Source organism: Glycine soja, chromosome 20, assembly GCF_004193775.1.
Source record: "Glycine soja cultivar W05 chromosome 20, ASM419377v2, whole genome shotgun sequence".
NCBI classification, from domain to species: domain Eukaryota; kingdom Viridiplantae; phylum Streptophyta; class Magnoliopsida; order Fabales; family Fabaceae; genus Glycine; species Glycine soja.
This window is the reverse complement of record NC_041021.1, coordinates 47,323,776-47,342,400: the sequence shown is the minus strand read 5'-3', so window position 1 is coordinate 47,342,400 and position 18,625 is coordinate 47,323,776. Positions and strand designations below refer to the sequence as shown.

The window sequence follows — 18,625 nt, the reverse complement described above, 5'->3', positions numbered from 1 at the left end:
TTTGATCATTTTTTTAATTTTTTGTTAGAAATTTTAGTATCCATTTGTGTTTTAATTTTTAAAATAGTTAAGTTAGCATAGTGACAATTAAAAATTGTTACTATATTTTTTTTATTTAAAAATAAAAATCACTAAGTAAATGAAGAAAAAATAAATTTGAAACCACAAATAATAACAACCTTTACTCTCATATTATTATTATTCAATTTAGTCATTTAATAATAATAATAATAATTTCATTCACCAATTATTCTCAATTACAATGGATAAAGGCCTATTCTTCTTCTGCCACTTCGCTTCTTGTTGTTGACCAAAAAAGACCGTCTTTGCTTCGGTATCTGCTGTAACCTCCATATGCGGTCGAAATTGTCGTCTCACCTAATGACAACAATCGTCTCATTGCTGCCGCTGACAACAACACATTAAGGAAGATGAAGAAAAAGATTGACAAAGCCCAGTTGTGGATGGGGTTTGACCGATCGAGTCAGTTAGAATCATCTTCAATTGAAACACATTGTTTGACCTATCTTTGTGTTGCTCGTCTTTACTTGTCCGGTTGTAGATGTCGGATGGAAAATCCTCTACTTGCCTAGCCTAATCGTGCACGACAGTGGAGGTCTTGTTCGCAGACCTCACAAAGAGTCACATTGTGACTTCCTCGTTTAGATCCAGGTTAATTGGAGAGTTAGGGTTATGCTTTTGTCTTTTGTCGTAGACAACTCTTGCTCTAATCTCCCCTGCTTTTGTTTCTAATAACATAACTATATGAAAGGTTTTGGTTTTCCGATAAAGAGTATAAGAATTTTTTATGGTTCCAACAAAATTATGTGTTGACGTTGTTCGATCTATGTGGTGTTGTATTTTTTTATCTTTTCAAATCTGGAAGAAGTTGGAGGAGATGATGTTTTTTTAGTTGTTTATTTTTTAAAGGAGAAAAAAAAGATAATGGTGATTTTTAGTCGCCACTATTGTAAAATTAATTATTTAAAAAGGCTTAATGTCATTTTTGGTCCATTATGTTTCGCTTTGGTACATTAAGTTTTGAAAATTTTCGTTTTGGTTATTTTTTCAAAATGTTAGTGTCATGTTAAATTTAAATTTTAAAATGATTTAATGTTACTTTTGGTCCATTATGTTTCGTAGTTGTTTCACTTTGGTACATTATGTTTTAAAAGTTTTATTATGGTTGTTTATGTTTTCGAAATGTATTATTTGGATTTTTTTTTCAATTTTTCATTAGAAACGTTAGTATTTGTTAGTGTTTAAAATTTTAAAATAGTTAAGTTAACATAATAGCGACTAAAAACTGCCATTATCTTTTTTATTTAAAAAAATTAAAAAGCACTAAGTAAATGAAGAAAAAATGGATTTGAACCAAAAACAATAACCTTCACTCTCATATTATTATTATTATTCAATTTAATCATTTAATAATGATAATAATTCGATTTACAAATTATCCTCGATCACAATAGGTAAGAGTCCATTCTCCTTTTGTTGCTCCACCTCTTGTTGCAAACTAAGATCACTACTCCACCCTTGCTTTCGTCTCCGCTGCAACCTTCCTACGTGGTCGGGATTGCCCCCTCACCTAACGACAACAACTGTCTCATTGTTGCCGTTGGCAGCAACAAGTTGATGAAGGGAGAGAAGAAAATTGACAACACTCGGTTGTGGGTGAGGTTTGACTAGTCGGGTTAGTTAGAATTATCTTCAATTGAAATGCATTGTTCGACCTATCTTTGCATTGTTCATCTTCACTTGACCTGATTGTAGATGTTGGATGGGAAATCCTTTACTTGCCTGACACAATCGTGTGCAACAGTGGAGGTCTTACTCGCAGACCTCATAAAAAGCCGTGTTTAGATATGGGTTAATTGACGAGTTAAGGTTATGTTTTTTGCCTTTCATCGAAGACATCTATTGCTCCGATCTCCCTTGCTTCTGTTGCTGATAGCATAACTGTATGAAAGATTTTGGTTTTCCAATGAGGAATATAAGAATTTTTGGTGGTTTCAACTAGATTATGTGTTAACACTGTTTGATTAGTGTGATGTTGCATTTTTTTTTTACCTTTTTAGATTTGGAAGATGTTGGAGTAGATGATGTTTTTTTAGTTGTTTATTTTCTTAAAAGTAAAATAAAGATAGTGACGATTTTTAGCCACCACTATGTAAATTTAATTATTTTAAAAGACTTAATGTCACTTTTAGTTCATTATGTTTTGTTGTTTCGCTTTAATATTTCAAGTTTTAAAATTTTCATTTTGGTCCTTTATGTTTTTAAAATATATCATTTTGGTCCTTTGTTAAAATTTAAAAGTTAATATAACACTAATGTTTCTAATAAAAAATTGAAAAAAAAGACTAAAACGACACATTTTGAAAATATAAAATATTAGAATAAATTTTTTAAAATTTAATGTACTAAAAAAAAACTGTAAAACATAATGAAGTAAAAGTCACATTAAACTTATGTATGTTTGCCGCTTGATTCACTTGATTTAAAGTTACGGCATCCTATTTTTGTGAAATTTGGTTCCATGCACACAATTGTACAACAATTCTCAATAGATTTAAAGCTATGGCATCCTATTTTTATGAAATTTGGTTCCATACACAGTTCTACAACAATTCTCAATAGTGATATATTCACGTGCTTCCGTTTACATTTTAATAACGTAGTACTCACTTATCGTACTAGGCATTCTAGATGTAATTATGGGGGCTGGGGGGCTCATACATGATGACTTATCGTTTTCATTTTCTGCTGTGATTTGAAGTTACTTTTCTTTGACATGAAGTTATGCGTCTAGTTCGTATGTTTGTACCAATACTTGTTAGATAAATTGAGGGGGCAAAATACCGTTTGTGATAAACACTATCATATAAGCCAACTTGAAACATCAACCTAAAATCTTAAGAAATTAGATTTGTGGGTCTTACTCACTTATATATTTTACCTAACTTTCCATTTCTACCAAAGAAATTATGGGAATGCAAACAAATTTTGCTCCGTGTTTTTGGCATTATTTTTTAGTGTTTTATAGGTTAGCATGGCATTATTTGTCTAAGTGCTCCTCTTTGCCCCCTTGCTGGTACTCAAAATTATTTTCTATGAAACAAATTTGATTTGATTACTGCTGTCGGGACAATTCTCGCATTGGATTGCTTTGAATTTCTTTTTGTTAACTTTGTTTTTATTCTAAAAGAAGAGTTAAAGGAAGATGATAGTCATGTTATGATGCATATATATTCAGAATTCCTGATCCATAAACTACTTACTCTGTCCAGCAGTTAAAATGTCATGAAACATATGTTCTATAACATATCTGCATGAAATGAACCTATTTTGGAGTGAAGAGCAGTTCTAAAGTTGGATCTTGAGGCAAGCTTGCACCTAGCAGCAGAACTTATAAGAGAATATGGAAACAAGAAACAGATTTTAATTTAGGATCCAAAATATCATTTAAGATTTCTTTTTCTTTCAGAATTCACTTGCTTAGGTTGCTAACAATCATGTGAATATAGTTTATTCTTACCATAGAATTTTCACCAGTTCTCTAAATATAGAATAAAGAACAAAACTAACCATTGTTTCCTTAGTTCTCGCCTTTCTTGCCCCCTGAAGTGTTTTATTGAATGATTTGCAACTAATTAACCTGAGGACCCCATTTTTAACAGATTTTATATTTTGTCTTCAGTTCAGCCCTTGATTGTAGCAACCTGGTTAAAAGCATAACATTCAGAAGCATGTTTTTGCTACATGTTTGATTCTCCCTTATATCCGCATTTTTTTCTTCATTTTCATTTTGATACTTATTTTCCTTTCCTATCTTTTAACAATTAGTTTGGTAATTGTTTTCATCAATTATATAGGTGGTTCATGCCATTAAAACATTTGTCATTGGGACTGCAGTTGAATGGTTTCTTATCAAAATAATGAAAGCTCTTCGTGATATTTTTTTTAATGACAAATACTAGTTGTTAGTTTTTTGTTCAGGGGACTCAAACCCACAACCTCTTCACCCCTTCCTTCAATTTTCACCCTTCACCACCAAGCGTCCGAGCCAACCTTATAACCCCTAGCTCCTCGTGATAATGCAAGGCCTTGTGTGCTGTTCTGCAGGAAAGGCAGGTTTAATCTTGACACCCGGACACCCTATACCCACTTTTTTTGGGAAATATATTTATGGACTAGCTTGTGGTCATGGGTCCATTTTTGTAAAAAATGTCTGTTATAACAAAAAATTTAGTTTACTAATTGTAAAACGTTTAATTATTTGAATGTATCGACAGACTCATTTCATTTACTGATTTTAAATGGTCCTGTGAATAATCTAGTTATATTGATGAAGTCAATATTCAAAGAAAGAAGTTCTTTTGAGACATATAATCAGGATCTTAATGAGTTTTAACAATTTAAGTCAACATTTTCAAATACTTGCGATGTTACAACATTTTAGGAAAATGCAACCTGATTCATTTTTAGTTGTTAATGACCTTTTCGGGGGGATATGAAAAAATACAACTAGAAAAAAGATGTGAGATTGAGAATGTTTTCCTATTAATATTTCAGATTTGATGTTGACAGGTAATCTTGGAAATGCTTCTGTCTCAATGGCAGTAAGACCTTTTATTTTGTAATGGAAAATTCTACATTAGTCAAAGTATTCAAAAAGTGGTATATGTTCATACTTATCAGGAAATAGATCGAGTAGCTCTGAACCATGTTTTATGTGTACTACAACATTAATTGTCCTCATATATTCATGCAGGAGTTCTGATGTAATGGGAGTCAGTAAAGCTGAAGGATGTCCAGTATCAGCACCAGAAATGAATCCGAAAAACCTTTCAAAATGTTCTCAAGGACTACTTGTCACTGCTGAGGACAGCTCCCACCATCAATGCTCATGTCAATCAGCATGAAATTGAATGTACAGTCCCTGAAGGGAAAGCAAAGGTTGTTCTATGTTATTGTATGATTAGAAATGTTATGTTAATCTTTCTGTATAATGTGTACTTTTAACCCCTTGAGGCTCTTTCATCAGTTGAGTCACAAATTGTTGGCTTTATCCAAAATCCCTAAGTCAAGATTATTATCAAAATTATTCCATGTTATAGAAGGATTTAGATTTTGTTATCAAGATCATATATATGTGAAGACATAGTGATAAACATGAAAGATATGGGAGAGATATTAAATATTTATCTAAAATATGAAACTAGGAATGTCCTTATGTAAAGGTGGGTTGGTTGCTTGTCAAACAAGTTCTTGTGGGTTATAAATGCCTATAGCACTAGGGAATGTTTGAGGTACGAGAATAGGGGAGAAAAAATTGTGAGGAATAGCAGCTTTATCCGTGCAAAGTTTGCATGTAGTGGTTCCGTGCAAATTTGTGAGTAATATGCCTAGCACAATATTGTGAAAGAGGGTTTGCAACTAATTCCTCAAAAGCTGCATAGTGGGACAGGAATAACAGCTTTATCTGTGCAAAGTTGTAGTGGTAGAGGGTCAATTCGCTCAATTTTTCATTCAAAAAGTTGTATTGTAATGCTGATCATACTAAATTTGACCTCTTCTCGTTTGTGGAGGTAGGCATGTTGTTGATGTTGGGATCAACCACATTAAACTTTGTGTGATATTTCTCCCTAATTACTAATATTTACCATGCACGTATAGAAGCGATATGGTGATTCTCCCCAGCACAAATATAAGTCCATGGATTCATCATATCCTTCTTTCAAACTTTGAATTGTGTTTACAGTTTGAGTGGAGTAATGGTCATGGTTGATGAATTCCATTTGGAGGAAAACCATATCAGGAATAATATGATATCATGCTACAATATGAGATGATTATATATAACTCTAGCGTTACACTGTCTGATGGGGAATATGAGAACTTTTTTTATCATAGTTATAAATAATCTTTCATTTTTCCAGAGTTTTACACGTGCAAAAGGGCCAAGGATTATGAAACAAATAGCAGCATTATCAGAAAAGGCTCAAACTTAAGGCACTACTAGCCATTTATCATCATCAACCGTTGGATGCTTGGCATCCCGTTTATCCTGCATGTTAATAATTTCTCTTGTTAATGTTTATTGATCACAGTGAAGGAGTGGATATAACCTCTATAGTTAGGGATACAAGAAACAGAACCAAATTAAAGAATAATCCATACAAAGACCGCATTTGTTAAATTCCTCGAAAGAGTTATGTTTAAAAGTTTTTCTTATCATACAGAAGCAAAATATATGGTTGAATTGTAATTCATGAGGCATGCATGATACCTTGGACAGCATGGTTTGTACAACATCTATTTGCCATCAAGTTAACAAAACTGAAGCATAAGGGAGGGCTCTTTATCCTGACTCCCGAGTTGATATGACTGTCAAATTAACAAGAACTACGTACATCAATCCTATTTTGAAAAGATTTATAATATATTTTTTTCTTAAAAATTAAGCAATTTTATATATTATTAAAAAATAATTAAGATAAACATCATGGTTATGAATAAAATTTTGAAAGTTCACAATGCTATATTTTATATTTATATTTTAAACAAAATTTAGAGTGCATTTTGTGAAATCAAATAATAAATTAACTTAATGCTTTTAAATTTTAACCTCCCAAAACTAAAACATACATACAAAGAGAGACAGAATAATTTCATATTGTGGTTCAACAACAAATTATTAATAAATATGATAAATTTATTAATTTTAATAATAATTATCTTAATAATCATACCGTAATTTCCGAATAAGTAAATAACACTTAATCAGCAAACTTTAGCAAATCACCTTAAAACATTAGACTTACTTGTATCTAAACTCTACATTGCAAATAATACAAATTTTGATAAATGTTTTTGTATAAATTAGCATCTTAAGTATGTTTTTACCTTTTAAATCTAGCTTGTTTGATTGAATATTATTACACTATCAAATAAAAAATAATTAAATTAATTGAAAAATAAAATTTTAAAAGTTTGAGAAAAAAGTTAGATTTCATGAATTTAGGTTTAATTAATTACTTATTTAATAGTTATAGTTGTACAAATTTTATCTTTTAGTCTATATACTTAAAAATTATCCCTATTAATCCTTATGATCGAGTTTGAAAAAAAAGGACCCAAAGAAATTAAAATGATATGTATAAGAACTAAAAGATATGAAAAATTGTATGTGTAGGAATTAAAATTTATGATTTTCAAGTATAAGAATTAAAAAGTAAAATTTGTGTAAATATAAAAACTAAATGAGTAATTCAACCTTGAATTTAATTCATGTTTGGCATTAAAATTAATTGACACACAAATTATATGCCCTACAAATTAAATTAGTAAAAAAAATAAATGAAAGTATTTATATACAATGCAAACTAATATATATAAAAGAGTTACAATCCTTTAAAAAATTGATAAAAACTATAATTCTTCAATGACGTAAACTATAGTTTTTCTTATTGCAACATGTAAACTATAATTCTTCAATGTAGTTGAAGTTGCAATAAGAAAACTAGAAAAGAGACTAGATTAATTGATTGAATAATGTATTTGAATTGTGATAAATATCCTTTAGTATTGAGTAGAGGCAGAGGGAGGGGGATTGACAGGGGCAATGACCCCCCAAGTTTTTTAATATGTGTTTATATTATTATAAAAACCCTTAAATTTATACAAAATTATTGAAAAATTAAACATGAATTTATTACATTAGTTGACGTTAAGAAGATAAAAGAGAAGAAAGAAAAATATAAATATAATATGCAACTTGGTGTGATAGAAAAAAAAAGAGTTAAGGAGAAATTATAAGTTTTAATTAATGGACTATTTATGATGTTGAGATATAATTGTCCAAAATTATTTTATCTATCTAATTTATTTCTTTTTTTATTAATGTATTACCTCTGTTCATATATACAAAACAAATAACTAATTTGTTAAAACTAATAAAAATAATTAATTTATTTAATTTTAATTAATATTATCATTGAATTAAATGATTTAAGTAGTGATTATATTTAATATCATTATTTCTAATTTAAAGAATATTTTTTCATTAACGAGTGTAACTTAAATATATTGTTAATAAATCAATGAGTTTATCTATTAGTGAAATGCTTGAGTGTCTCATTGATAAATTTCATAATAAGTTAATGGTATCAAATAAAATATATAATTGACACATTTTTTACTGTAAAAATATATTTGAAAATAAATCTATGTTTCTATAATTAAAACAAGAGAAATGTATTATCATTTCTTATATAAAAAATCATACATAGCATTATTTTTGTACTCAGTATGGTTATATTTATTTTTATCTGTAAAAAATATTAGATATATATATATATATATATATATATATATATAATATAATATTAAAGTTTTTTTTGAATATTTTATGAATGTAAAAATTTAAAATTTATTAAATTATATTTTTTCTCGACCCCCTCGAGCCGAATTTCTGTCTCCCCTAGTATTGGGTTTGTGTGATTCTTAGAAATAAAAAAAATGCAATAATAATGATAGCATTGGAAGTTATTAAAAATGACATTGAGCATAAAAAGAAGACATTGATGTATAAAAAAATGTTAAACTTAACATATAAAAATTAAAATAGATATTTTGCATAAAAGTGTTTATAATAAGAACAATATATAAATTGCTTATCATAAATTTAAAATATAATTATTTATTTTGAATTTTAATTATAGTATAAATGAAATATTAAGCATATTTATTTATATTATTAATTTTAGGTATATAAAATAAAATTTATCATGCATATTATATAGACCAAAATACTATTTCAAAAGAAAGTTAAAAAGACAGTTAACTAGTCTAAGAAAAAAGATGTAAAATTTATTTATATGTCTATAACGAATGAAAATTTTTAAAAAACCTAGGTGACATGTCAACCATCATGAATTGGTATGAGCTTTTATATTTGATGATAATTGATCATAGATTAGCTTAGCCATGAATTCAGTACTTGTATCAGAAGATAAGGTCAGAAAGAGAAAGGGTAATTTTAATGGTGGGGGACCTGTTTTCCACAATGGAAAGCTGTCTAAAAAGAAAATATTTGATCGTGGGGACCAGGATGATGGGCTAATATTTACGTTGGAGGATCAAATCCCCACTCATTGTGGTCATCTAGTTCCAGATCAGAATAAATATAGTGCACAGGCTACCCCATCAAATTTTTCTTTGTTAAAATCCTCAAACAACATCCTTATTATTTCCTACTAACTTCTAGACAAGAATAATTCCTCGTTTACGGTTATCTATTAGGTCGCTGGTTTAATAATTGGAGCTGCCCCTCAACTTCCAAGGGTACTGATTGGTCATAGTGCTCCTCTTCCTGTGGTTCAAGACTCTGCCTCATCCATCATAGCCTAATCTAGCCTTTGACATCTTGATGCTGATGGCTATAAATCTATTCGATCGTCTTCTTTCAATGACTAGACTAAAATATAAGTGTAGCTTCAATTGATTTTTGACAATGATATGATTGTAATTTATTGAGACGGAAGAGATTTATTAACAACAAAATCATGCATGGCTGATTCTGCGGTCAACTATTTTTATTTTTTTTCAGTAAACTATTGATGTAAAATATATATTACACACAAGTTTTTTTTTTTTTTTTGTCATGAATAACTTGCGCTGAAAAACATGATTGATTAATTATATTTAGTGAGAAATTTTCTTTTAATAAAGTATTTTTTATCTATGAAAAATATTAGGAATATATTTTCTAACACACTATTTTAAACATATTCTCTTTATTGACTGAAATCTATTAAAAATAATGAAATTTGATAAGTCTCACATTATATTTAACAATCCTTCCTTCTAATTTTATAGTTTTAATAAATTTTAACTAATTAGGGAATATATTTGAAAAAATATATTAAAAAATGTATTTCTAACGCTCCTCGTCTATCTATAAAATTTGAACTTGACATTTCACATGGTTTGTAGTCAACTTTATGTTTAAACCTCTCTATTGCAGCATATTAAATCTTATATTAATGTTTTATTTCTCACAGTGATGCAGTAATTCCATCTATACATCACCTTGATTGTTGGGCAAATAAATTTTGTAGAAATCAACCTCAACATACAAAATTATTATATCTTTTTGTATGCGCTTATAGCATCTTTTACCAACTGCTGGAGCATAATCCCTTTAAGATGGAGTGATTAGCGAAATAGATATATAGTCTTTCTTTTATAATGTTTAAGGAACCAACAATTTATAAATTACTTAACCTTGCAAAGACCACAACAGGGGCACTGGTGATACAACTACTAATAATAAAGTGAGAGTGAAGAGGTATCATTCTCATGAAGATTGATATCAATTAAGTACCGATTACTTTGAATGGCCAATAAATGAGAATTCAAAGAATAACAACTGCGTAAAAGGTACGAAATGTAATTATGCAGGCAATCAAACACAATGCAATATAAAACCCAAGTGGACTATGAAGTGGATACGTACGTAGGCTTGGAACCATTATATTCATGCAACTTATGCCTAAATTCATTAAATTTAGAGACTCTAATTCTTTGGTAGCTAGAAAATTATTTGCCTATAAGTTTTATAAAATAATGAGACCTGCCCCTATAAATAAGGAATTTAATGACATACGGGATAGTATTTGAAAAAGTCGAGCTTGCCGCTTAATTACACTTGTAGTTTAGATCATTGTGGTCAAATATACTCCATTGTAGTTGGGATATTGTTAAAATTCCAGTCTATTTGGGCTTTGTCCCCCGCGACCCATTATCAGCTTCTAATGTTAGTTTCAGAGAATATTCTAATATTTAAGTATGTTAAGTATGCTGATAACATGAATAATTTATTGATATGCTGTGATCCCAAAAGTATTGATTTCATTAAGATGTATGTGATATATATATCCTCTGCAATTTCTGGCTCCATGTCATATGCCTTTTCACCATATTCTTGATGTTCCATGCCGGAAGAAAACATATGAAGTTAAAAACATTTGTTGTAAATGCAGGAAATGGTAAATCATACTTTGTGCTTGATTTAAATGCTTTTTAACAGTAATAGCATGAGATGCTCATGTCCTGCTGTCCTGTATTGCTATAATAATCAATTCCCATTTAAAGCCTTACTAATGTGTGGGTGAGTCCACGGCGAATGATGAAGCTCCACAAAATTCCAGCTACAAAGAACATATAAACTAACAAGGCATTCATTTTTGCCAGAGCTGCATTGTTACATATATAGTAAAAGATATTCACCAGCTGCAGAAAGAATTGGATTTCAATTATTAACAAAATCAGTTTGCTTTTCTGCCATTTTGGTTCCCCCTTATACTGATATTACTTATCCCTATTAGTTGCTAATAAAAATTGAACTATATTGTTTAAACTCTGGTTGGAATCACGCTTGCTTTATGTATGATCCAGGTACAGTTAATTATTTGGAGTTGGTGAGAGTGAATGCTCAGACATCATGCGCCTCAGTTTCGCTCACTCTATATGGTGCCTATTCTTGATGTGGCTTGTATTATATATAGTTGTCTTGTGATCCCTTTCGATGTTTCTTTTTCAATTTTGCCAGAAGGATACTTATAATATTCTCTTAGAGGTGCTTATTCTCCTTTAAACCAAAATATAGGATAGGGAGAAGATATATAAAAGATTTGCTCATGTACGAGTACATGTGGAGAAAGACACTTACATGTTACTCCATGCTAATATATAGAGATGCTTGCTCGAATCATGGCTATATATTTTCACGTGAGGTGGTCATGCTAACGGAGAATCATAAAGACTACAAATATATTTTGACGCCTAAGCAAAATGCATTTAATCAATATACTTTTATTAGTTTAATGCGTATTGACAATTATAAATTACTTTATAATTATTTTAAAAATCAACAAACTTATTATATATATAATGTAAATTTTTTATACATTGTTATATATAACCTTTTTTTCTCTATTTTTATATCTTTATATTTTCGGTATATTATAAAATATACAGAGGGATAATTGGTAATCGGTTGAATTGACCACTAAATTAAAATAGATTAGACTTGTTCTGCTCTTACTGTTACAACTTACAAGCTGACACAGGGGTGGAAGGAGTGGGGTTCAGACTTTGCCAATGTCACCCACGGATGATGGTGCTATATAGAGACTCCGACATTCAATATATCCAGAAATTCCGATCAGTTTTAAAGTGACACATTATTAATTTTTTTAAATTTTTTTTTATCAACTGCAAATTTGCAATATATATCACGAAAAAATTGATCAGTATATCAACATATAATTTCTCCGGTTGCATCTGCGCTTGTGGAAAGAAAATATTTCCTTGAATCACGGAGCCTTTGGCATTGTTGGTAAAGTATCCACTCAGTTGCAATTGATCAACCAAAAGTATATTTCACGTTTTCTTTATTGCACAAAGTGTTATGATAAAAGAGATAGAAGAAGGATTAAAAAATATGAATGATTGGAGTTGCTTTAAAATTAAAAAATAGAAGAATATATGCAGAATGATTGGAGTTAGTGAAAAATAGTGATACAGCATTTATATTTACAAAGTCTTGTCTGTTTTTGTAATCTGAAAGTTTGTATATCAGTTGATTGCGTTGTCCAGCACAACTTACTCTTGCAAGAATAGTAATTCATTCCCATTTGCAACCCTCGCAGAGAAGAAGTGTGTAAAGAATCGAGGGGATAAAATATCCAAGAGATCTTCATCAATGGGCATCGGGAAACAAACAAACCAAACAAGTGACTTTGATACCACCTTCAATCCAAAACCTTAAACACCTTCACACTTGAATTAAAACACATTGCTATGACAAAACAGGGTATGCCATCATCGTGTCCTGCAAAGTACATGTTTTTGTTAGCTCCAGGGTGTGAGGACGTCCACACCACCTTCATTCCGCTCTCTCCCGAGACAACATCAAAACATTCGTGAATGACGACAACCTTGATAAAGGAGACGAGGTTGGGCCGTCATTGTCCGAAGCAATCCACCACTCACAACTTGCAATTGTGGTTTTCTCGGAAAGCTATGTTGATTCATAGTGGTGCTTGAATGAGCTGGTGGAAATACTGCAGTGCAGAAAAACTAAGGGAATGACTTATGTCTACTAAGAGCTTTAACTCAAATGGTTGAGCACAACGTGTGAGTTGTTGTAAGTTACCTGTCTTCAATTTTTATGGGTATTTTTTTTTTTTTTTTACTTATGTCTTTATTATTCTTTGCCTCATGCTTTCTGTGACACGGCCACGTGGCAATTGCAGATATTTTGAATTTCGATCTATTCTGTATCTTCCACAGCTTAGCTTATGCAGTTTGACAACTCATTTGGTTTGGAAGTGAATGTTGAAAAAGAGTTTTCTTATCCACTTGTCATCAAAGATGCTTCTATGATCATTATAAATTCTATTCCTGAAGGGTATATTGGTGCACTAGATCAGGACTGATTTAATTTGCAACAAGGCCATGTGGCCATACATTAAGACCGATTCTGTAAGCACTGGGATTGGAAAATGCAGAACAGATACATTTAGAGTGTGTCTCGATGAGAAAATTTAATTAAATTTTTTTATTTTTAAAATTTTGTTTGGATAAAAAAGTTTAAAATTGTGAGACTGAAAGAAAATTGAATGCAATGAGAAGAGCCATGTGTCTCTGACATAAAAAGAAATGAGGTATACTATCCTTAGGTAAAAAAGAATTCCGTAGCCTTAATTGGAGGCGACATATACTATCCTCGCCAGCCTCGCGGTCGCAAATTTGCAATTGATTAGTCAATGGTAGAAAGAAATCTGAATCATTGGAACTATTACTGTAAAATATAACAGAAAGATCTGTAGAATATTTGGAGTATTCATTTGTGAAGTGAGGGTCACAGTTGATTGCTTTGTCCGCTATACTACAACTATACTAGTACTCTTGTATCAATAGTAATTCCAATTTGCAACCCTCCCAGTTCCAGAGAAGAAGTACAATGGTGAAACACGGCATGTCATCATCATGTCCTAGGAAGTACGATGTGCCAAGCAATCCAGGACTCGCAGTTTGCCATCGTGGTTTTCTCCGAAAACTATGCTGACTCAAAATGGTGCTTGAAAGAACTGGTGCAAATACTGCACTGCAGAAAAACTCAGGGATTGGTAGTCACACCCGTCTTCTACCAAGTAGATCCATCGCACATAAGGAAGTGTAGTGGCAGTTACGGTGAAGCAATCGCAAAACACAAAGACAACGAATCCTTCCAAGACTGGAAAGCTGCTCTCGCTGAAGCTGCCAATATATCTGGATGGGCCTCTCTTAGCCGTCATTACAAGTAATCTCTTACTGATGATTAAATCGATGTTTTAATCTTTATTATCTCAATATAAAAAATATTACTAATTTGGCAATGCAGAATAATAAGTGCATTAAATTAGATTATATATGCTTTTAAAGTGTTATGTCAGGGTTGTGTATATTTCATAGTTTATCTAATTTATTTTCCTTCTTAATATATTGATTTCTCCGTTCCTTTGTCAGGAATGAGTCTCAACTAATAGAGAAAATTGTGCTAGATGTGTCCGAGAAGTTGAGCCTGAGGTCCCCTTTTAAACTAAATGTAGAAGACTATGTTCAAATTGAAAAAAAAAATTGTGAAGAAGTCAAACTGTTGCTGTCCAAAAGCCAAGATCGGTTACACGAAAATGTTCACGTAATTGGAATTTGGGGCATGGGAGGGATTGGAAAGACAACTATTGCCAAAGCCGTATTTTCTCAACTCTTTCCGCAATATGATGCTGTCTAGAGAGGAATCTGAAAGGATGCCACTAACATCTTTGTGCGATAAGCTTCTTTCTAAGTTACTTAAGGCAGGTTATCATGAATATAATCTTGCAGGATCCACAGACCTTATGAGAAGGTTCCGTGATAAAAAAGTTTTGATTGTACTTGATGATGTGGATAGTTTTGATCAATTAGATAAGTTGTGTGAAGCATGTAACTATGTAGGTCCAGATAGTAAACTTATTATAACAACAAGAGATAGGCATTTGCTTAGAAGAAGAGTTGGGGACAGACATGTCTATGAGGTCAAGGCATGGAGCTTTGCCGAATCTCTGGAGCTTTTTAGTTTACATGCCTTCAAGGAAAGACATCCTCAAAAGGGATACAAGGTTCTCTCAAAAAGGGCAGTGAACTGTGCAAAGGGAGTTCCATTAGCTTTAAAAGTTCTGGGTTCTAATCTTTATTCCAGAAGTACAGAATTCTGGGACGATGAATTGAGCAAACTCGAGAACTATCCGAATGACAGTATTCAAGATGTGTTACAAGTGACCTATAATGGATTGGATGACCTAGAGAAGGAAATATTTCTACACATTGCATTCTTTTTCAAAGGTGAACATAAAGATGATGTCATACGAATACTAGATGCTTGTGATATCTAACCTACTAGGGGATTAAAGGTCCTCGAAGATAAAGCTCTTATAACTATTTCACATTCTAGGATGATAGAAATGCATGACTTGATAGAAGAAATGGGTTTGAATATAGTTCGTCGAGGAAGTAAACATCCCCGAAACCGTAGTCGATTGAGTTATATAAAAGAAGTTTCTGATGTACTTGCAAATAAAAAGGTAACGAAAAATAAACTCACTTTTTTCTCCCCAAATCAAACTATACATGCTTTTTAATTAGTAATATTCATAATGAATCTAATATCGTTTATTTATTTTGTCAGGGAAGTGATTTAATTGAAGGGATAAAACTAGATTTATCATCCATTGAGGATTTACACTTGAATACTGACACACTCAACATGATGACTAATTTAAGAGTTCTTAGATTATACGTCCCTTCAGGTAAGAGATCAAGAAATGTGCACCATTCTGGTGTCTTAGTGAATTGTCTGGTAAATTGAGGTACCTCGAGTGGAATGGATTTCATTTGAAGTCTCTTCCAGTAACTTTTTGTGCTAAGATGCTTGTTGAGATTTGAATGCTGCACAGCCAACTTATAGAACTTTGGCAGGGGGTGCAGGTAAAATATATACAAAAAGCAAGATGAGTTTTTGGTTTAATTGAAATTTGAAGATTTAAGTTCCACAATGACCAGTCCTTTTGAATTGTTGCAGGGTGTTGTAAATTTAGTGCGAATTGACTTACGTGAATGCCAGCACTGGAAGAATCTCCCAGATTTGTCTAAGGCATCAAAACTTAATTGGGTGAATCTTTCTGGTTGTGAAAGTTTGCGTGATATTCATCCATCTATTTTTTCTTTTGACACACTTGAAACTTTGATGCTGGATGGCTGCAAAAAGCTTAAGGGTCTTAAAAGTGGGAAACATTTAACATCTTTGAGGAAGATCAGTGTCAATGGCTGCACTAGTCTCAAGGAATTCTCCTTGTCATCGGATTCAATCAGAAGCTTGGATTTAAGCAGCACAAGAATTGGAATGATAGACTCTAGATTTGAGCGTCTAACAAGTCTTGAGTCACTCAATGTACACGGTTTGAGATATGGTAATATTCCGGATGAGTTATTTTCCCTAAAAGATCTTCAGGAGCTTAAGATTTGTAATTGTAGACTAGCAATTGACAAACAGTTACATGTGTTATTTGATGCTTCAACATATCTACGTCTACTACACTTGAAGGATTGTTGTAACTTGTGGGAGCTTAGAGAATTGTAGGGAGCTTGGGAGTCTATCAAAGCTTCCACCATTTGTTACAGAGTTTAATGCCGTTAACTGCTGGTCATTGATTTCAGTGTCCTCTTTAAACTCTTCTGCATTGAACTTGAAAGGGAAGGGAAAATTCATTTCATTCAAGAATTGTGGTTGGCTGGATGAACCTTCTCTCCACTGCATTATGAAGGGTGTGTCAAAATGAGATTGTAAAAATGATAGATGAAGCCAACACCAAAAATTGTAATAATAAATCTGTGAAGGTCTGTTTCCCGGGAAGCAAAGTCCCAAGCCAGTTCAAATGTCAATCAACAGACTCCTCAATCACTGTTAATCTTCCTTCTTACCTTAATGAATATATGGGATTAACTTTGTGTGTGGTTCTTTCACGCTCCCGGGTTGCTGCTAAAATCCGGTGCCAGTGTACTTGGTTTGGAGTTGAAATCACCACATGGTGCAACCTTAATGAAGCTGAATAATCTGATGAAAACATTGAAATGGTGACCATTCTTACCCGATTGTGTCTGGCCTGCCAATTATTTGAATTAGAAAAATTTCGGCGCATTAGTTCACGGCTATTGAAAGCCGTGGTAGCTGCTATGGACTTGGAATCAAAGCATGGTTAAGCCTCAGAGGCAACTGAAACATATGACGAGAACGATTGCAATGACATAAACACCAATCATGAGCCTGAAACATATGAGGAGAGCGATTGCAGTGACATAAACAACAATCATGAGCCAGATTTGAGTGAACATTGTTCTTGTTCTTGTGACTACTTATTCAGTATGGAGTTTACTACTTAATAATCCATCATCTGTTTTTTTTTTCCTATTAATTTTAGTTCATTTTATTTTTAAATAAATATAATGTAGAATTTTAAAATATAAGATTATAAGGTGATATCTATTTTATTTTTTTAATTTTTAGTATAATTTCTGTTTACTTTCTTATGTTTAAATGCATTTTGTACTTCTTCCTTTCACTACTATATATCTAACTTTTAGTATCATTTTTTTGTCTGACATTTAATAAAAATGTTAATAAAAATCTTTGGTCACATTCAAAAATATTATCAAATTATAAATAAATATTACTAATATATTTTTGTAATATTTTATCAAATATTATATATAATTTATGTTCTTAAAGTCTAAAAATATCACAAAATATTTTAATAATATGAATTATTAGTAACATTTATTTATAATTTTATGATATTTTCTGAATGTCGTTAAAATTTTTTAGTAATATTTTTATTAAATGTTAGATAATAAATTTATTATTAAAAATCACATTTGTAGCAGTGAAATGACCGCATGGTGCAACCTCAGAGGCAATTGATCGATTCATCCCATGAGAACTACTGCAATTAGATACACAACAATCATGAACGTGATTTGAGGATTGTTTTTGTTCTTGTGACTGATTATTCGGTATCTAATCTTTTGTCTATTGATTTTTAGCTGCTTTTAATAAATAAATAAATAAAGGATTATGGCCCTCCTTCATGTTGAGCCATTATCAAGGATTTTGCTTAGAAGGAAGTTAAGGGCGGAAGCCGACATTTTCTTCAAGCGCCTATAGACCTCTTTAATCTTCCACTAGTTTTTATATATAGGTCTAGCTAAACTTTTTTTCCTTCTTTGGGTTGAGAAAATTTCTGTGTAATTCATCAAGGCTTAATCCAAGAGAACCTTCAGATACCGTAAGATGCTTTTAATGGCCTTTTCTGTTGAAATTAGTATTCCATGTTCTGGGTTTGGGAATTTTTAATAAAATTTTGTTTTTATTATCTTTGTATTTGTGTTTTATAATCTTCATGTTTCTTAAAAATTGAGTATCCCTAGAAAAGTTTTAGATCTATTTGGTGAATCTTGGTAGATGTGCTATCAGACA

General features: G+C 31.4%; 1 long non-coding RNA gene across 2 annotated transcripts; it reads left to right on the top strand.

Moving 5' to 3' along the window:
• Positions 1–12,605: 12,605 nt before the first annotated feature.
• On the top strand, positions 12,606–17,539 carry LOC114402845. Of its 2 annotated transcripts, XR_003664535.1 has the most exons (5): positions 12,606–13,219; positions 14,021–14,377; positions 14,584–15,677; positions 15,782–16,080; positions 16,175–17,539. It is a non-coding gene; the product is annotated as an uncharacterized LOC114402845 (long non-coding RNA). The 2 variants fall into 2 exon arrangements; XR_003664534.1 differs by having other exon boundaries at positions 12,606–14,377.
• The last annotated feature ends 1,086 nt before the right edge of the window (positions 17,540–18,625 follow it).